We start from the raw sequence: 20,794 nt of genomic DNA, 5'->3' as shown, positions 1-20,794 counted from the left end.
AAAAAAAAGTCTAGAGAAATGTATAAAGACAAATCATGGATTTCTGTTGGTTTCCTATCTTGAAGGTGGGAATTTAAATCTCAGACTTCAGATTCTATGACATGATTAAAATATCTTATTTCCTAAAATTGAAAGTATAGAATGTTCTATTCTTTCGACTTTTCTGTACATTTTAAAAATTTGTAAAGACTAACATGGGGAAAAATAGATGTTGCGTAAACAAAACAGAAGTTGGAAAATAATTTAAAAATTATGTCAGTTTTCCAATAACAAAATTGTACCCACATGAACATAATTTTCTAAACCAAAAAATATTCTTACGTTGCAAAAAAGTAAAAAGATAAAATGAAGATTGACATGCATAAGAACAGAGTTAAAAATGGCAACGTCAAACGGAGGCTTTCACCTTGAAGTAATCAGAAACCTCAAAAGAGAATTAAAAAGAAAACTCTGAAAAAAATAAAAATAAAATTTTCAAATTTGCATTGAAGTTCATGCACAGAAGAAAATAGCTATCCAGCTATTCTCCTATGCAACTAGTGGGATACTGAAAATATCTGGTACTGGTGGCTTGGGTATTGATCAGGAAGGAGGGATACGGCTGTCACTAACCCGTGTGCCCATGTGTGTAGATTTAACATCAGCTCTAGACTCAACCAGTTTTCTTAAACACCTACTATGTGCTGGGATGTATGCTTCACATTCATTGTCTTTTCTGATTCATATTCTCTTTGTTGATTATGTCCTTAACCTTGTAAAATGCTTTGCTAATATTGAGACATATACTACAATTGGCGTTTTTCTCACATTCTTCAAAATAGTCGCCCTCTCGGAAGCATGAAGGAATTCACGAGCCTTTCCTAGTGGTGAGCTTTGGGTGCTCTTAGCAATGACAAGACATTCACCTAAAATTTGGGGCTATCCTCCACCTCCTTCACTCTCCCCTTCACGCACCTCCCTTTCTCCTTGGCGAATGGGGATTCCGAGGCGTGTGACCTCGAGAGGCCGTTTTCCTGTCCCACAGCGGCTGGGTAGTGTCGGACCCCTCGCAAGCTCCCAGTCGCTGGCTGCGGTTACCATTACAGAAGTGCACATTCCAGCTCACCACGCAGAGGGAGCCCCTGCAGATGATGGATAGTAGGTACACTTCACAGAAAAAGAAGGAAAAAAGGATAATATTTATTCAGGACCTCTTACATGCATTTTTAAAGACATTTTACATTGACTTGATATATTACTTCATCCTCCCCGTAACCCTGAGACACAGATACTGTACTTATAATGCTCATTTTACAGATTATTCAGTTAAACTCACAGAGGTTAAGGAACCAGGCTTCCAACCAACATCTGTGTCTCAGTCATCTTTTCTTTATATTAAAAAATTATGTCACCTAACAGATGTCAAGCAATGCAGAGCATCAAGCTATTCTAAACATATTCGTCTAATGAATGGGAGTTTTGTATATTGGAGAGCAGAGAGTAATTCTTTATTTTTAGTTTTAGTTTTTGAGTACTTCATATCTTTTTTTACACGTTACTTTTGAAGACTGTATGAATGTATAAGATGATATATTTTCATGTTATCACTAATATCCAGTTGTATAGGCAAACAATGTAAAAGAGATACAAGGTTCAGTGACATCCTGAAAAAGGAAATCTAGGACAGAAAAATGCCTCATCTGCATATTCTGATACGACTTCTTTCATTTCCTCTCTGAGCCAAGTCAGATCACACATCTTCAGTTACCTGAAGACTTGATAAGCAAGCACACACCCTGGAGCGTTCTGTACGCTCGGGACCCATACCATTCAACTGTGGTCTGGTGTGTATTTTTCTTGCTTGTTTTTCTTTTGGTTAAGATCTTATATTTGCATAAGTGTCTCTTTGAAAAGTTTATATATGTGGCTTTTTTTTTTTTTTTTTTTTTTTGCTAAGTGGATTGCACTTGGAGTAAGTCAGTGAGTCCGTGAGTGCATAGTGAGATCCATTTTCTCGGTCCTGCAGCGCTGAGGACTGAATCTCTTGTGTTATCCATCACTACTCCCTGAAGGTGAGCCTCTCCTTGGGGGCTGGGTTACCTCTGGAATGAAAACCCATGAGACAGGTTCAGTTTAACCTCCCTCATTGCGTCTACCACTCCCAGCACGTACACACGTACGCAGCCAGCAACGGAAAAGCCGAGATTTGACATTTTTCAGACGTTCGTAATCAGAAGCCAGGGCTGTATTTCAGCAAACATGTAAGAGGTTTACCGTTTTGAAAAACAAAGGATCTTGTTTTTCTGGTCATCAAGTACCTATCTGGTGCCTGTGTGGGAGGATGTCCAGGTAGTGGTCCCTGTGCAGAGCTATGGAAATCGGCATCCCCGCTGGGTGTAATTTTGTAACTTGGTGTGTGTGCGTATCAGGTTTCGCAGAAACAAGTCCCCTTTGGTGGATTTTAACAGGTGATGGCAGGAATGGCTTCACTTCTTTCTGAGACCTGCGGGAAGGTGGCAGCCACTTGAGAGACCCTCGCAGCCTTTGTTGGTGACATCCCATTTCCACGTGGGCCCTTTCCCTGCCCTGAGGGCTCCCCAGGTGAGCCAGGACTGATTGGTTCCTGCTTGGCTCGAGGGAAGCGAAGCCCTCTGGGTCAGCCTTAAGCATCAAAGACTTCTCGTCATAAAGATTCCATTTGGCTTGACTGGTTAGAGTCTGCTTTAAGTTGGAGGGACAGAGGAAGAGGGACAGAGGAAAGTTTGTTGCTTCTGGTTCCTAATGAAATGAAATGAAAAAATACAGGCTGTTGTTTGTTCCCAAACTCTACAGACTCAGTGACTGCAGCATCCAGGGTTCAAATCCACGGAAACACTGCCCTGTGATTGGCGTGGTGATCTCAGGCACAGGGAGCGCTTTGCCAAGCTCCACCCTTTCCCGGTGTTTATCCAAAAGGAGAAAACGATCAGAATTCCAGGCGGCTTCAAAAATGCCCACAGCCATAGAAACCCGAGTGGAGGCAGGTCTGTCCCAAGAATGTTTCTGTAGAACAAATTCTGCAGAGAATATTCAGCCGCTGGACAAGGTTGATAACTCTAAGAAGCCTACAGAGGATTTTAATCTTAAAACTGCCGGTGTGGAGAAGAAAGCATCCTCTGTCCACGCTTCAGATCTTTGAAACAGGTTTTCTCTTTTAATTCCCCAGGCCGAGATTGTTTGCAGGAAAAGGGGGTTTTGAAATAAATGGGGCCAGCTCTCCCGGATATAAAAATGTGACTTGATTATCTGAAACTTTTATGTGCTTGCAAAGATTAGGACCCTGGACATTTCTTAGAAGAATGCTATTTTGGTAAAATATATTTTGATGTATGCTCTTAAAAATTATACAGGCTCTCAAGGAGATTGGAAATGCCTGAAGAGTTGACTTTCTCTTCAACACATTATGTAGACTCTAAAAGCAATGCTAGACATTTCAAAAATCACCAATTTATTCCCAAGTAAGGTAAAATGCAGGGAATTGCTCTCTCTCTCTCAAATCAGTAAGTTAAAAAAAAAAATCACAGCTTAAAACTTTGGGAACTGTTCTTTCATAAAATTAACATTTTCCATCTTGGAGCTGTTTTCACACATTTAGTCTTACTGGGATTTATTTTTTCGGGGGTCATTAAATAAATAAGCCAAAATACTGGAAGATTCAGAATATTAATTACGATTTTTAAAAAGTTGCTAAGGAAAAATAATGAGCCTGCAACTTATGAAAAATGGTCAACAAACAACCATAGGTTATTTTAAAGGTTTTATTTAACACTGGCGACCTTGTAATTTACATACATATATATAAATATGAATATAGATATTTAATTCTGAGGGAGTCATGTCTTATTATGAGTAAATTTCGGAAGTAAAATGTCCTAGATTTTTGTCTATCTCTCCCCTATTATTTTTCCAATTTATGTTGTTCCGACTTGAAATAATCCAGGCTAAAGGGAAAAAGTTGTTTGTTTGTTTTTCCACAATTTTTAAATAAGTATCCATTAGCACTTTTATTATGACAGGCTGATTGGGTGTAGTGTATCACACTTGTGTAAAAAAAATAAATCAGTATTCTTAAATTTTCTACAGAGAGAAAAACCTGACACTGGAGAAACAGCAGGACAATGTGGCTTAGTCTCCAGTAGGAACAGTTGTTCTTAGATTCTTGGTGCTGCTTGAAAAATTAGGAGTTGTCATCTTACAACGTGGTTTGGCCACGTTCAGACACTGGCGCTCCCAAGAGGCATGGTCCCGTAGCCATCACGGTCAAAAGGTGAGCTGAGCACCATGCAAATATTCTAGTTTCCCCCGATGGACTCAGTGTGTGTGATCCATTTATAAGGGTAGTTAGAAGCCATAGTGCGAGTTAGGGGCCCAAAAGAGGACCCCGTGGGGGATGGGTAGATAATAGGAATGTCTCCCAATCACACTCCCAAGGTTTAAACATCACTTTCCTGATGCCCAAAGTGGACAGAGCCTTACAAAGTCTCATATCTCTCTCTTCTTCATGGTCTTCATAAGGGGTGTAATTATATATCTGCCTGGTGATATCACCAACGCCTCTTTCCTCCACCAGGATTGCTTACTCCAAACTGTGTCGCTTACCTTCACATCCTTAGCACCTGTCCTATGCCACATAGTAGGTGCTCAATAAATTGTTGTTGGGGGAATGAAGGCAGCCGTTAAATGATTCAAGTGTTTTATTTTTACGGACTTCAGACCAGTGGGCTGTTCAGAATGAAGAGCCCTCAGAAGTGAGCTAGCTAATTAATCTTAGCTTCATGTTGCTACCTCAGTTTTGGGGAACACATTTTCAAAGGTTTTTGAACGACTCATCTTACCTATGACATCAAGTTAGGCAAAAGAGGAAGCAGGCTTCAGGAAAACCACACATGTTTTGGAGCAGAATTTGTTTGTTAATGTCAGTAAAATCTTTCCCTCAAGCAATATTTTTATACTTACCTGCATATAAGGACTTAGTCCAGGAGATCTGAGAATCTTTTCTGAGCTGGGCAGATAATATGGGCAAAATGAAGAGCAGAAGGCTGTTATGTAAATAAAATGGCTAGATATTAATTCCCTATTAGCTATAACTATAAAACTTGAATAACAAAACAGCATGTCTCACTGTAAAAGAAATTTACAGGTACATTAATTTAAAAAAATAACAATTTAAGTCTATTGAAGGTTTCTCTCTTTCCTCAAACATCAGTGCAATTCTAATTTAAAATAGCCAATTTGCTTATAAAACAAATGTTATATACCATTTAAAAATGGACATTCTAATAATACCTCTGAGTTTTCCTGTGGTCTGTATATTTAAGTATTTACATATATATTACTAACCCCTATTAATTTTACATTGCAATCAGTGGAGGCCTTAAATTTTATTTTTAGCTAGAGAATTGCTCCTGCCTCAGGATCCATTTCAAGATAAAATTAATTTTAACCTGCTAATAGAAAGGTAGAATTTTAAATCACATTCAAATTTGACATTTTAACTAATGCTTTCTTTACATATTTTTTCTTCAAAGTATATACTTAACCTGGGATTTTTATGTCTTTTTAGTTTATAAAATCTTTAAGCCTTAGGTTAAAGTTTTAAGGATTTATTTTATTTCCCTAACCAAAAGTTAATAATTAAACATTTGAAAACTTGTATCATAATCCTATAACATTAGAGCACCCTAAATCTTTTTTAAAAAATCATCTAAAATTTTGGATGGTGTTTTCACATGGTTGGTTTGTTACTGATTACAACAGTCCTTTGTTTTAAGATAGATAAGCGTTGCTATCAATTTCTTACATATCACACATAAAATTTGTATCTCAGCGAGGCATTCAAACTAAAATAAATTTTCAGACATTTTCAAGAGGTTACGACAGAAAGAGTCAGAAGTAAATAAGCTCAGACTCTTCTGCTTGGCCATTGTGGGGATGCTATTCCACACGGGATATCGTTAATGTGCCTGACAAGTCAATTACATCCCATTCACAAATGTGTCGAGGCCTGCAATATTCATAAGAGTGCACTGCCCCCTGAGAAGCGCTCCACGAAGTACGGGCACAGAGCGGTCACAGGAAGGAACTCTGTGACAAGCCGTGTGGATCCTCTTCGCCGCCACTGCCTTTAATGCCAGGACATCAAAGGAAAACGCCAGCGCCTTGGAAAATAACTCTAGCTCCATGTCTCTGATAAAATAAAATGCTTACCCACAGACATAAATTACCATGGAAATAAAAAGAGGACCAAAAAAAAAAAAAAAGACACAGTTTCCTAATGCTCTTAAATCAAAGCAGCGGAGGTAGGGTAGGGCGGGCACACAGAGCCTGCGAATTATGCAGCCTGCTGCTTGGTGGGTAATCTTTGATGGCTTTTATCCTCCAGGTTTGCTCCTTCGGTGGTAGGGAGAGTGTTATTCATCATTTTCAAGAGCAGAGTATTTTAAGAGTCGTTTCTGGAGATGCCCGCTTGGAAAGGTTTGCTCTGGAGGCATTAGGAGTTAGAATGCCGTCAGTATCACTGCCCTCTTTGCTAACCCTCTTTAAAATTCTCTCTTGTTTATAAGAGAGAAATGATTCCCAGTCAACGTGAGTGCACAACGATGCATTGCAAATAGAAGTCTGGCAACTCCACCTTCCTCAGAGGGAAATGTTGCCAACAGAGTGCTTTGCGTCTTTGTGGGTCTTGTTCTTCCCAAGTACACGTGTGTATGTGGGGGCACAAAAGTATCACAGTGTTCTTGCATCTAGCAGTGGTCCATGTTAGGTCTAGGGAAACATGCTTGGAAGACACATGTGTTACATGAAGGCACAAATACTCTTCTTACCCAAGGTTTCCTCGCCCTTTGCTTACCTATGTATGGACATATGGTGGAGAGAAATACGGTCAAATGCCTACAGGTTGTCTATGGGCTTTTTTCGTAATTTATACCACGCTAGAGTCCATAAAATACCGCATGCAATTTTCTCCCAAACACACATTTTAGGTTCCTGTAGAACTTAATGAAAGCTTAACTACTGACCAGAAGGCTAGCGTTGACCCTAGGATGGCCCGGATGCATGAATCATAGGATAAAGCTAATCGTACCGAGTTATTTTTGTTCAAGTGCAATGATCCTGACTGCATTCAGGACCCAAGCTGATCTGAAGTCGGGTACAAATGGACTTCTGATCCCGACTGGGTTTGGAGACCTTTCCAGGTCTTGCTCAGTTACCCTCCTGTGAGCCAACTAGAGGCCCTTCCAATGGGCTTCTCCAAGGTTTACTTCAAACTAAAAATGCTATGTTGTCACTTTGCGTTTCTCTCCTGGAGAGGTCCTAGATACTGGCTACATGCTGAGTTCTCTGGTGAGTCCTCCGTGAAAGAGGTTAGACACAAACGAAACAAAATATCCTAACCGCCCCCCTTTGTCGAATTTGCAATATATTACAGAACTAAGTGATACATAGACCATTTACTTTAATTTCATGTTTTGGTGTCTTGAGTTGGGATAATGAGCCTGTTTGTTCAAAATCCAATTATCCATTCTATTTTCTCACCCTCCACTACATATGTGAAGACATTCATTACCCACTTGCCCAGCACCACAACACATAAAGAAAGCTTTGTGAAAGAGGTGGGATTCAAAGGGAGGGGAGGGGCTGGCTTGAAAGCAAAGGCATCATTCCAGGTCTCAGAAGCAGTGCGGAGGAAGTGTAAAATCAGAAGTGGGAAAATCAAACACGGGGAAGTTAGGCGGGAGAGAACAGAGGGGGCCCTGAGGGCAAGGGTCTTCAGAAGGGATGCAGTGGGAGACATTTTTCAAATCCGGATCGAATGGCAGCTCCAAGAGAGACAAAGACCTGCATTCATCTCCCCAGAGAGCAAATGAAGACACAACCTTAGTAAAGATACTGCAATGACTCCAACGCGCCCCATGTTGTCATCAATTAAGGATAACACTGGGCAAGGCCCAAACATCTACCTATGAAATGACTCTGAGGTTGGACATTGGGTACCCATCCTATTATTTCTGCATAGTGGTCAGCTGGGCGTCTGTTCTCTCATCAAAGCAACGTGACATTTAAGACAGAGTCAAACAGATGGCTGTATTTTGTTCAACTGGCCTTGAATGAAAAAAGTCCACATTCTTTTGTTGCAGAGAAAAAGGGGTGATTGCCTTAGAGAACATTGATCAGGGAGGGAATAAGATAATGCTACATCAAAGAATTGATGTGGAAAATGGAATACTGAGATGATTTCACTTCTCATGAGAGAGAGAGAGAAAAAAAGAAAACTTTGGTAATGTGGAATATTCCCAATTTGTAAAAGAGAACACTCAGTCAGGATCCATTTAAAATCCCAGGTACCCTGATAAAATGTAAGAAAATTCACTGGACCTGATTCAATGCAAATATCAAGAAATGTGATTTTTAATTAATTTTTTTTTGAGAGAGAGGGAAAAGGAAGGAGAAAGAGAGGGAGAGAAATATCGACTGAACCAGTAACCCAGCCATGTGCCCTAACCAGGAATCAAACTGGTGACCTTTTACTTTGTGGGACGATGCCCAACCCACTGAACCACATGCGTCAGGGCTTAAAAAAACTGAACGAGGTAGCCCTTTAAAAAAGGACATGTGCCAAGACGTAGAATTAATACCCAAATGACAATGGTAGTCTCATTTTTGACAGGTCACATGGTGTCCATTTCTGGTGGTAATCTGGGTGGTACCTTTATGGGCTCACCAGAAGGGAACTCATTCATCAGCTCTTTCTTTTTTAAAGCAATATAAATGGTTTTGAAACTCCTGATTCTGGAGTTGCCATTTCCCAAATAATTATCTTTGTATCATTAGAAAGGGGACACCGTAGAGGAGGCTGTGTGGTGTGGTTCTTTTCCAAAGCTCATTAATTGAATGCAAATAAATTGTCGACTCATAATGCAGGGTGCTTTAATTAAAAATGAGTACATGTGATATAAAAAAAATGAGAATGAACTTGACTTAGAATTTGATAACCTTTTATAAAAATATTTCTTAAGCAGTAGCAGACAGGGGGCACAAGATCATTTGAGTCTGTTTATAAAAGTAGATGCTTCTGTAATTATCTTTATAAGTAAAGTCACACGCAGGAGGCCGAGCTCACTAAGACTTAGCATTCATCGGCTGCCCACGGTACGGGCTGCAGTGGAACATCTCAGCACAGTGCTGTTGAAGATTCTGCACATGAAATGTCTCCAAAGAGGCTTTTATTCACTCAGGAGCAACTCAGGATCTTATGACCTAGACGGTTTCAGATCCAGGGTTTTTAAGTGCATCTTCTAAAAATCACAGGCAAAGGAGAAATCAGTTTGCTTGCCTGTAGTGCAGAGAAAACAGCACTGATTGACAGATACACATCAAAGGAAGTGATCAGTGAACTTGACTTTGGCAAATACGAAAGGTTCTTTAGCAGCACGCGCGAGAATGATTACATGTTACCTTGGTGTGTCTACTTTCCCCCCTTGATATTTGAGTCCATTAATTTATAGAACATAAAAAGGCAATTCTCAGTGCTCTTTTAGCAGGATAAATAGAAAAACAGTAGTATTCTTTTTTTAAAAAAAAAATCCTCTTATTATTATTATAGACTTTACTACTATTTGGGCATATTTTTCGGTATCTTTTTGTGTGCAAAAGCTTTTTCTGCAAAATTAGATTGTACTATACACGCTGTTTTGCCATCTGCTTTTTCCAGTTGGTAGTTTACATGTTTCCATTCGGTAAATTTAGATAGTAAATAAAGTGGTCAGAAAGCTGAATCAACACGGCAATGTGGCATCATTGATTTCTTGTAGAAGTGGGCAGGTGGAGAGAAAAGCAGGCGTATTTCAACATTTCTTTTCTTGTTTTCTCGCGTTCAATACTGTATGGATGAATGCAAGGCTTTTTCTTAACATTCCTGTCATAAAAAAATGAGACTGAAGATTCAATCAATGCTTAGTGGTTTGCTTTGTTTCCAAATAATAATACTCCTGGTTAATAATTAGCATGAATATATGCTAATATATTGTGATATAACCCTGGCTGGTTTGGCTCAGTGGATTGAGCGTCGGCCTGCGAGCTAAGTGTCGCTGGTTCGATCTTCCAGTCAGGGCACATCAGAGAAGGAAAACTCTGACTCCAAAAAACCTCCGCTGCCTTGCGGCATACCTCTTCAGGGGAAAGGCTAAGGGAGTAAACCCCGACAGAAAATCCGGAGCCGGAGTCCCTAAGGCGGTTTGACGTTGTAGTCAACACCGGCAACTCCTGCGGCGCACCTGAAGCCAAGCTGTATCGACTCCGTCTTTCCCTTGGACCCTTCAGCTGCGAAGAGAGGGGGGGTCTGCTGCATGGGCAACAGCAGACCCTCCATATCACCCTGCCCAGGCTCTGTAGCTTCAGCTTCACTGGAGAGGACACTCCAGCGTCATCGCAAGATGTCGATTCAACACGGGAGGAGACAGATACCGTGTCACTCCCGAGTCGGACTGCACAGCCATTCTCGGCGGTGCAGATAGACTCTTAAGAAGCTACACCATCGTCTCTCGAGACGGACGGCTGCCGCCGCCGACGACGATATTGTGATATTTTGAGATTATTTCCGTTGTCCTCATTCCTGCAGGAAGTTTTTTTTTGTTGTTGTTGGTGGTGGTTTTTTTCCCTGCAAAAAGCTTTATTGTTTCCATGTGGCCCAGTGCATGGGCGAGGCTCCAGGGGGTTAAAAGGGGTGTCTAGTGGTTTCAGGGAGAGGCTCAGGCAGACACCAGGGGTGCAGAGGGGCCCCTCAAAGGCCTCTGGGCTCCGGAGGCTCCTAGTCGTGCTTGAGGGGGAGCCTTTCGGAGAGGCTGTCGCCCAGCCCGGCCTGCGGAGGAGAGCCAGCTGTCCCCCATCTCCTTGATGGGCTCCCTCTGCTCCTCCCGGAAGTGGCTCCCCGGAAGTGGCTCCCCGGAAGTGGCTCCCCGGAAGTGGCTCTCCGGAAGTGGCTCTCCGGAAGTGGCTCTCCGAAAGTGACGGGCTGAGGGGCCTGCAGGTGCACGAGGGCCTGCTCCAGGCTCTTCCCCGAGGCCACAGGGGCCCCGCGCACCCTCAGTGTCACCGCGCTCATCTGGGGACGGCCCCTGCGTGTCCTGGAAGGGACTGCGACCGTAAGAGGCACGTGACGCCCTCGCGCTGCTTCTCGGCCAACTCTCGGGACGCGCGGCCCACGCCCTGCAGAGCCACGTGGTCACGGCTGACGGGAGAGCCGGGGACAGAGGTGGGTGTGCGGGGCGCGCAGCTGCAGGCGGCCCGGCGGTGACGCGGCCCCCCCTGGGGGGGCGGGGGGGTAACTGACGCATCGGGAGCCTGTGCTGTTCCGCGAGGAGGGGCTGGGGCCCCAAAGCGGCGCTGGCTGCTCTCGGGGCTGCGGACGGCCGAGGCGGCTCAAGGCGTGGGGGCGCGTCCCTGGGCCTGTCCCGGCCGAGACGCAGATCCCGGGCCCCCTGAGGACCCCGGCTCGTTCCTGTAGGAAGTTATGAGTTGCTTATCTTTATTACAAATCTGATAATCATTACAGAATAAGAAAAACATAGGTTCCTAATCCAGGTATTAATGATTTTCTCAATCTCTCTGATTTTCGTATACGTCTGTGAGAAAAATCAGACTTCCTTTTCCCTGGGGCAGAATTTCATAAGCCTTTAAAAAAAAACCAACATTAATAGCAGAGCATGCAATTTTAATCAGATAAATGTTTTAAGTGTATTTTGAAACATTAAGGACTCTTTTAAAAACTAGCAAGAAGTCTGTGTTGATTTTGCTGTCTGTGAGGTATTTATCGAACAGATACATTGTTGCTCTCTGGAATCAGACACTGAGATTTACTATAATAGAACAGTAGCATTTAAAAAAAGAGAAAAACGCCCTGGCTGGTGTGGCTCAGTGGGTTGAGCGCAACCTGTGAACCAAAGGGTCGCCGGTTCGATTCCCAGTCAGGGCACAGGCCTGGGTTGTGGGTCAGGTCCCCGGTTAGGGGCACACGAGAGGCAACCACACATCGATGTTTCTCTCCCTCTCTTTCTCCCTCCTCTCTCCTCTCTCTAAAAATAAGTAAAGTCTTAAAAAAATAAAAATAGAAAAATGTACAGAGTGCTTACTCTATAGCTCAGGCCCCGGAACAAGTACTTGTGAGCGTTATTTACACATTACAGAAGCCCCTGAGGTACAGACACTATTATTGTATTCGTTTTATATTGGATACAGAACACAGGAAAGGTAAAATGTGCTGGCATAGGGGTGGAGGCCAACTTAAAAATGTACCTTTGTTGAAGGAGCTAAAGTGGAAAGGTACCTCGTGGGCTAGACCTGCCAGAGGGGCCAGTTTTAGAAGGGGCCTCCAGAGAAGTTGCCTATAAAAGTTGTCTGTGTGTACCCTGGGGGAGATGTAGTTCCCTAGGGCATTTTATTCTCTGAATAGGAGGATCCATGGGCTCCCCTCCCCCACCAAAAAAAACCAAACAAACCTACTTTGCTTGTATACATTCTCTTGGGTATTTGGAGTTCCTTTAAACGTCTGCCTGTGTTAAAGCTAATGGACTGATTCATTTAACAGGATTTTAATATCTGTTTGTCCTATGTAATACTTAGATTTATTTCCTTACTCAGCCACAGAAGGAATATGGTGTCATATTGTGAAATCACATTTACTGCTCCAGTCTGATTATCTGCAATTATGCATTTATCAAAACCACAGCAAAAGAGTGTTAAATGTTATAATCAACATTTAAGATTTGAAAAATTAGCATTAAACTTTATAGGATAATGGAAAGTCATGGGACATACTTAATATCTTTTGTCTCTCAAATTACCGCCCAGCTAATACAGAAAAGCAGGTTTTGAAAAGTGCTGGCAACTGTAAGTTTTTTCCAGAATGATATTGTCTGCACAAATAAAAACCAAACGTCCACACCTCGATGTCTCCATAAAGTCCTCCTTTCCTCTAACATTAGCAGACGACTTTTTATGGAATCAGGAAACTGAGGGGTTATTTGCCCAGGAGCCTAAAATGTGAACTTTGGGGATTATCCAGTAGGTATCATTGTGAGAAAACCTCCTGCTTCCAGACGGTTTCATACCAGCCGCACAGGTTACCGCAGTGAGAATTCTGTCTCCATAAACGCCAAACACCCAAAGAGACTCGCGCGGGAAAGCCCAGCATGCAGCATGGGTCCTAATGCGTGATGGGTGCTCACCAGAGAGTTACTTTTTGTTTTTAGTAAAAGAATGGATACTAGACATATGAAAAATCCTGAAGTATACATCATCACACGTATAATGAGTCATACATATTATTTTACCCTTTTTTTTTATTGATTGGTTTTAGAAAAAGAGAGAGAAACGTTGAGTTGTTGTTTCACTTTATGGATGCATTCTTCGGTTGCTTCTTGTGTGTGCCCTGACTGGGGATCGAACCTGCAACCCTGGTGTACCGGGATGATGCTATGAACAAAGGAGCCCCGGCCAGGGCCTCACGCATATTAACTTTAAAAAACTTTCTTACCGGGGGATGCTTTAGGATATTCAAAGAGCAAGAAGGGCTGCAAAAACAAACGCTGCTGGCACGATGCGGCTTTGACTTTGAGCTGGACGGTCCAGATGCTGCAGGTTCAGGGATGAATGACCGCAGGGCCTGCTGGAGGAACCTGCAGTCATGGCCGATAGGGCGTTCAACAGCTCGCGTTGGCCTTTGCGCTGGCAACTCGTTAAATGATCAGACAACGGGGTCCGGGAGCGGTGGATCCGCGTGGCTAGAAGGCTTTCTGGACGCTGTTGAACCCCCGCTGGGAGCGGTTCCCCGCCGGCCCCGAGCCAGTTCGCAGAGAGCTGCTCCAGCTCTCACATTGGCCAGCACGCGGACTTCCACAGGTGCTGTGGGCTTTCCTTCGGGTTTCCTATGTAACCGGGACAGGAGGCAGGAGGAAAGAAGTGGGAGGACCCAGTTCCCCGTGCGTACCCTGGTTTCTCACGCTGCAGGCTCAAGTCTGGCTGTGGGTTCATCAGCAAACGATGCGGAGCCAGGAGAGCAAGGCCAGGTCGGCACTGAAGGCTCTGCCCACGACCAGGTCTGGGGATGCTTGGCTCAGGCCGAGTTGGGTCCTCTGTCCTTCCCTGCCTCTGTCTTTGGGCATGGCTTCCTTCCAGGTTCCTGTGTGACAAAGTAAGGGATGTTGCAAAGAAGGTGTGCTTTTTGTAATGCAGAACTCTTGCCATGGGGCATTGGGGGAGCAACTCAAACTCTCCATATCTGGGTCTTTTATCTGGCAAATGGGGCTAAAAATACAGTAGTCCCTCTCTATATCGCCTCACTGTATTGTGGGATTTTTAAAAATATATTTAATTATTGATCGCGGATTTTTCTCTCATCGCGGGATTTTGCGGTGCTGTGTACGTATGTTGTTAAAGTGATGTAGGTTTAAGAGTGCAGAATAAATGTAACGTTCCTACTTCATGTGGGTGGGGGGTTGTCTAGAACGTAATGCCCATGATAAATGAGGGAATACTGCAGTTCCTTTTTCCTGTGACTGTTGCCCACAGGACCTCAGATCAGTCTGATAGTGCCTGGTTCCGTTATTTTCATTTTATCGATGAGAAAGGGAAGCTGAGCGTGAATGGGAAAATGGCCTGCGGTAGTTCCGTCGGTGGGGTTGGACACGTCACTGTTTCGGCATCCCTGTCTTGTCTGCTTTTGGGAGATGGTTGGTTTTACGTGGGAGCATCCGTGAGCATGAGAGAACTGGCTTCACATGAGTAAACTCTGAGTTTGGAAAAAGCAAAACGGGCCCGTAGAGTTAGGGGTGGTCCACAGGAGTAGTCTCTAGAATCTAAAAGCGGGACTCAGCCCCTAAGTTTACAGGGTGTAGGAGCCCCCTCCCTTTGAATCTGGAACCAGTGAATCTCGAATCCATGTTGACCGATCTTCATCCCCCACTGATGCATTTCAACCTTTTTAATAAAGAGAGTGTCCTTTGCAAATCAGCCAGGGCTCCGCATGTAGAAAAACATGAGTCCTTACATGGCCCACAAGGAGGCATAAATAAGAGCCCAAATCTTTGCCCTTTCATTTCATTTACTTTCTTGTAATTGATCATGTGGGACCAGAAGACATTTTTCAAATGACCCCTGATTGGCTAAACTATTGGAAGGGTTAACACGCACGGACCAATTCTTTCATTGTAAGACCCAGAACTGTTAAAAGGAGTAGAGGGCCTTTTATCACTTTTCTTCTTAAAATTTCAAATAGGTACCATAGCTGAATGCATACTGAATCCTCCCACAGACTCTACGAACACTGAAATTAGACAATCATTCTTCGTTCCTGGCCTTTGATTTTTATATCCATGCTTTTTTTTTTTTTTTTTTTTTTTAAAGAGAGAGGGAAACCAAACCTGTGTGCTGCCTTTTAATAAAGATCATATTAAAAATTCAATAAATAGCAGTATCTCTGATCTCTTAACAGAAGCTTCTGGTGTACAGGAAATTAAATGAAAAAAAAAAAAACCTTGTTAATCCTTTTTGATTTTTGTACATTGTAGCTAGAAGCAGAATTCTTTAACTCACAGATTTCTGCCTCCCTCCCTTTTTTTTTAACATTTAAAAAATCTTTTCTTGCACAAACGTTGTCTGGGCAACACTATAAATGCAGCTTGATTCTGGGAAACATGTTAAAATAAAGGGGGGCGAACGGGGGATGGAGCAGGCAGGCCTGTCACTGGCCCATTCCCATCGGTCGCCTTGCGAGGAGGAACCCACCTCGAACCAGGTGATAACCTGATAGTCTTTATCTTGTCTTCCCCCGGCCTCCCTGAAGCCTGCCAACATTTCTGCTGACTGCGAGGCATTTTAAATGTCCCCCCTGAGCCCTCACCTCACCCCCTTTCTCTTCTTGTCAGCTGGAATGTCTCAGAGCTGTCAGAAGCTTGTTGCTTATTGATGTTTCCTTGTGTTTTATGTCTTTTCTGAGATATGACAGGCCCCGACACAGTGCTGATTTCTATCGGCGGCTTCTGGAGAGGCCTAAGATTTTTAGTTGAGCACACTTCACAGGCCTCTGGCTGATGAAAATGTTTCAGGAGGGCCCCCCCAAACAGCCGCTGAGGCATTGACAAGGCTTCAAAAAACACCTGTGTGTGCGCACACACATGTGCGCACACACACACACACAAACCATAGTCCCCCACCCCCCTCCTTTTGTTATAAGAAAAGCAAGAACAGAAAGTGACCTCGTGAGCCAAAGGTTCTGACACCGAATCAAATCCCTTTAGACCTGAACTGACAGGCTCAGCCTGGCTTGAGATTACGTTATCACATCTCAGAACGAGGCTCGGACAGGCCTCGGGGCTCCCGGCGTCTAAAGAGCTGGCGATCTTCCCCCCGTTGCCGAGTGAGTCCCGTTCTGATGACCTGTCGGGAATGAACGCCTATGGCAGTGGAATAAAGAAATGGCAGTGGGGCGTGGAGCGCGCTGGCTGGTGGTGAGTTCATTTCTGTCCTGCCCAAGGCCGGCCCGGGGGAAGTTAAACGTGTTAGGAAATGATTCTTAGTCAATCGCATGTGATTTTCTGAAACTTATTCAAATGACTTAATTTTATACCCTGCTGGTTGTGTTTAAACGAGGCAAATCAAAGAGGAGTTCCGGGACACCAAAGGCATTTCACGTAGTCCACATGGGTGCAGGTACTCCAGGGCCACCTCTGACCTCTGGAACCGCAAGCAGGCGTGTAGGATGCCTTTGCTGTGTGTGTCTGGCAGGTTGTGCAGACTTGACCTAGGTAAAGAATCTTTGTGTCTGTCGCTCCAATGAACAAATAGCGATGTTGACATCTTATTCCTGGGGAAAAGGGTGGCGCTTCATTGGTCCTTCAAACTCGAAAATTCAAGCAATGCTATTGATGTGAGCTTCTAAATAAGGGGACGAGATTTCGAGGCTGACTGCCAGATGTCAAACATTCTCAGCGAGTAGTGTTTTTCTCCTGTGTTCCAATACAGCCCTCACTGACCTGCAGTTAATACTCGTGACACAATTAAGGATTTCGGGGCGGGGGAGACATGTAAATAATAATATCATGCCAAGGAGCATCTAGAATGAAAATATTTCTTGAGGGATAAATATCAAAAGCGAAACACGTATTCATCAAAGAATCTCAAAAAACAATGACAAAAGTTTTGTTTTGGATTGGTTTTCTTCGCAGGGAAAGTATGGAGTCAGAGCAAGAATACAGGTCGGAGGTGTGGGAATGTCAGCCCCGGGCCTGCATCGTTGTGCTAACGTTTAAAAAGTGAGATTTCATAGGGGTCTCTTTGGAAAAAAGTCAGCCGTGCTGGAAATGGGCACATGCACCTGGCTCTGAGTCGCAGGGGACTTCTGAGGCCAGACCCGCACAGCGCAAGGGCCACAGCCAGCCACCAGTGCTGCCGCTCGCTATAGTTAGGGTCCGGCCGCTGCAGCGTCCGAGGTAAACACACCAGCCAGCCTCAGTCCTAATCGGAAGGCAGGCAGCCTTGGTTTCGGGCGTTAGCCCTGCCCCCCACGAGCCGTGTTGCGTTAGACGACGCCCTTGACTGTTGTTGACGTCCTCAGTTCCAGGATGTCAAGAGTAAGTCCTACCTCAACCGGTGTTTTCGTAATGAGTGGGCATGACACATGTAAAATGCTTGGCTCATTAAAAACAAAAAAGCACCATAGCAAGCACCTTTAATAATTGGGAGCTCCACCCTGCATCCCCTCTGCAGAGAATGGAAACGTCATCACCTTTGGATTTGCTCTGTGTGCAGGTCTGCTTCCTCCCTGTGCTAAGTTAGGGTTTTAGTTTTTTTTTTAAAAGATCATCGGCCTCAGAGCCACGCTGAGTGAAAATGACCGCTAGAAAAGGTGTTCCTCCACCTTCATTCCATTTTTAAAGTGTTGTGATATTTTTAACAATATTAATACAATAACAGGAGCATGCGCTTATTGGGTTAGTCTGTATTTTATGACTTAGTATCAAATTTATGGCTTGTTTCCCCCAGTTCTGTCACTATTGATTTTGGTTCCCATTTTTTCCGTCCGCTGGAACATTGTCACAGGACTATTGCCTGCTTCTGATAAGCAGTCTCCGCTTATTATTTCACGTCTGCTTACTGGCAGTCAACACATCTCCCCAAATTATTTTTTTAGAACACCTCTGTTACCAGGTTTAACCCCTTGGTGACCAAGGGGCCCCTTCCTTTCAGCCAGTCGGAAGGATTTGGGCATGGAGTGCTGTGAAGTCAGAGAGTGAGGCTGTCTGACAAGGGGCCTGTCACTCTGTCAGTGCTGCGGAGTGGGGAGAGGATGCCTTCCCAGGGTGACTCTCAGCTAGACGTTTATACTGGCCCCGACTCCTGGCCCCGTGCAGGCGCACTGCAGGCCGAGAGCGGGGCTGCTGCCGACCCTGGGCAGGGCTGGTTGGGAGAGGGAGGCCGCTGGGAACTCCCAGCGAGCCCGGGCTCTCTGACAATGACTGCCAATTTGGCCTAGTCTCAGCTGACTGCATGCCCAGGAGGGCGGGCATGGCTGTAATAAAGCAGTTTAGTGGGGAAAGATATTGCTTTGAGCTCCCAAGGCCTCCTGTCTATTTTATGACAACATTATTCACTCACACATCCGCACAGATACACACTCACACACACACACACGTACACACATGTACTTGCACAGACGGACGAATGCTCATATGATCACGATATATACATGTATATATTATATATTACATATATAATATATATGTAATATATATATATAGTTTGGGGGCAGAGAATGAGATCTATGTGCAAACCGGAAATGTTCTAGCTTAAAGGTAAAAATTCAAATGATCCCAGAACACTTGAACATTTGTCTTCTCTTGTTAAGTAGTGGGGAGAAGCTGAAAGGAGAAGACCCCTGGGCTACACTCGGGCTGCAGGTGAGGGTTCTGCAGTCAGCCCCACTGCTGGGGTCCTGGGCAGCTCGCTGCATCCTTTCTTCTTCTCTCATTAGGACGTGCATGAGAATCAGGAACAGCATGGAGCTGTTCCAAGGGTGAGAATTCCAAGAATCCTCTAACTTTTCAGGGGATGATGCTACTCATGTACTACAAGGTCACATTTATCTATACACACTATTACAGTTGTGTGTGTGTGTGTATAAACTTCCGTGTCAGGATAGTATCTTAAAACTAATTCTACTCCACTAAAATGTGCCATTAAAATATATGCTTTAAAAATACTAAAATTCTGAACATTCATAAGATAGAACTGATTGCTAGGGAGAATTTTTAAGATTTTTATAGCAGCCTCCATTTGAAGAGCAAACATCAGCATCACATTTCCACATCAGGCGGGAAAGACGCCTGGCTTTTACTAGCCGCAGTGAGACCAGGAAGCACCCATCAGGTGTTCAGGCTGTTCACGCATTTGTGCGCCTCTTCCTACCACCTGGGACGGTAGGGGGATCCTCGTCCCCGTTTCTGGAGGCGGAGACGGAGGTTGTTGACGCTTGGCAGCGTGCCCGAAGCCACACAGTTAGCATGGGTGAGAGCCGACGTTGTCACTCAGACCCTCCGATGTCAGCCCCCCATTTTATGCAGCTTCATAAATCCACTGCGTGCACGTGCTTCCCACGCGCTGAGGCCCTTTCTAGCAGGATTTTGTTATGTAAGTACCTTAAATATTTTATACGCATTTCTAGTAGGAGAATAATTTTTTTTTTGCAATGCACTTACATTTTTTTTATTAAAGTATCGTTGGCATACACTCGTATATTCGTTTCAGGTGCACAACACAGCGATTCAACATTTATATACCTTCCAGTGTAATCACCACCTACGCATAGTTACCATCTGTCACTGTGCAAAGTTATTACAATATTATTGACTGTATTCCCCGAAGAGTACAAGTCTGAAAATAAAGAGTAATAATGACAGTTAACAATACATAGATGAAAATAATAGATGCTTATTGTACAGATGTGCCTGCAGCATCTGTCTGCCTTGTGGTCTCCGAAGATACAGGTAGGGAACGTAAAGCCGTTTCCAAACTATTTTACACATGGAATCTTTCCTCTTCGCACCGCTCACACACTGAGACCCAAACTTAAAGATTTCATCTCAAATTTTTAAGGGAGATAATTCAGCCTTTCCTCTCTTGTGAAAGTAACAGAATCTGCGATTGACTAATTACAGAGAGAATTGGGCATTCCATAAAGATGAAGGCCAGGCAGCTAATTACACCCACAAGCGGCTAGCAGCAGCTACAATTAGCTGTTTATAGGAGCAATTATTGGTGTAGCCAATTCTGTACCCTAAAATAATTACAGGTGCAAAGTCTCACATGCCGTCAAAAAGGTTCTCTTTCAGAATGCTGGCCCAGTAGATAGAGATTTTTCCATTCACTCGCCTAGACAGAAAAATAACCAGAGAGATTCCAAAACTGAGATGCCAAAACGATATCAACATCAAAACTGTGTTTCATAAATGTTTTTTATGCTTGAATAAAAAACTAATTAATTTACTTTATATGGTCTGTTAATAGTGGGAGCATTAGAAAAATAGAGCCTTAAAGAAAGTTTAAATATACACATTTTCTTTCTGTTTTATGAGGCTAATTCACTAATATTTTAAATTACACTATACTTTAAAACATGTTCGGAAATAAGATCAGGTCATAACATATAATGAAAGTGTTACTGTTCAGTTTCTGTGTTTATTTCTTGACCGTGAACTAGCATTGCTTCACAGATTCAATTAATATA

The 20,794-nt window shown here is 43.5% G+C and overlaps 1 long non-coding RNA gene across 4 annotated transcripts in view; it reads left to right on the top strand.

Annotated features, from left to right (window-relative positions):
* The window catches only part of LOC149992035 (uncharacterized), a 223,208-nt gene that overhangs the window by 155,283 nt on the left and 47,131 nt on the right, over positions 1–20,794 (top strand). For 3 of the 4 annotated variants that reach the window (XR_016508447.1, XR_016508446.1, XR_016508449.1), the window contains exon 6: positions 20,010–20,054. The exons of the other annotated variant lie outside the window; for it this stretch is intronic. This is a non-coding gene — a long non-coding RNA (uncharacterized LOC149992035). The remainder of the gene's footprint in view (positions 1–20,009; positions 20,055–20,794) is intronic. 4 annotated transcript variants of the gene reach the window in all.

This window comes from Furipterus horrens, unplaced genomic scaffold, assembly GCF_987537825.1.
Source record: "Furipterus horrens unplaced genomic scaffold, mFurHor1.1.pri manual_scaffold_16, whole genome shotgun sequence".
NCBI lineage: Eukaryota > Metazoa > Chordata > Mammalia > Chiroptera > Furipteridae > Furipterus > Furipterus horrens.
The sequence above is the reverse complement of the archived record's forward strand: the minus strand, read 5'-3'. Positions and strand labels throughout refer to the sequence as shown.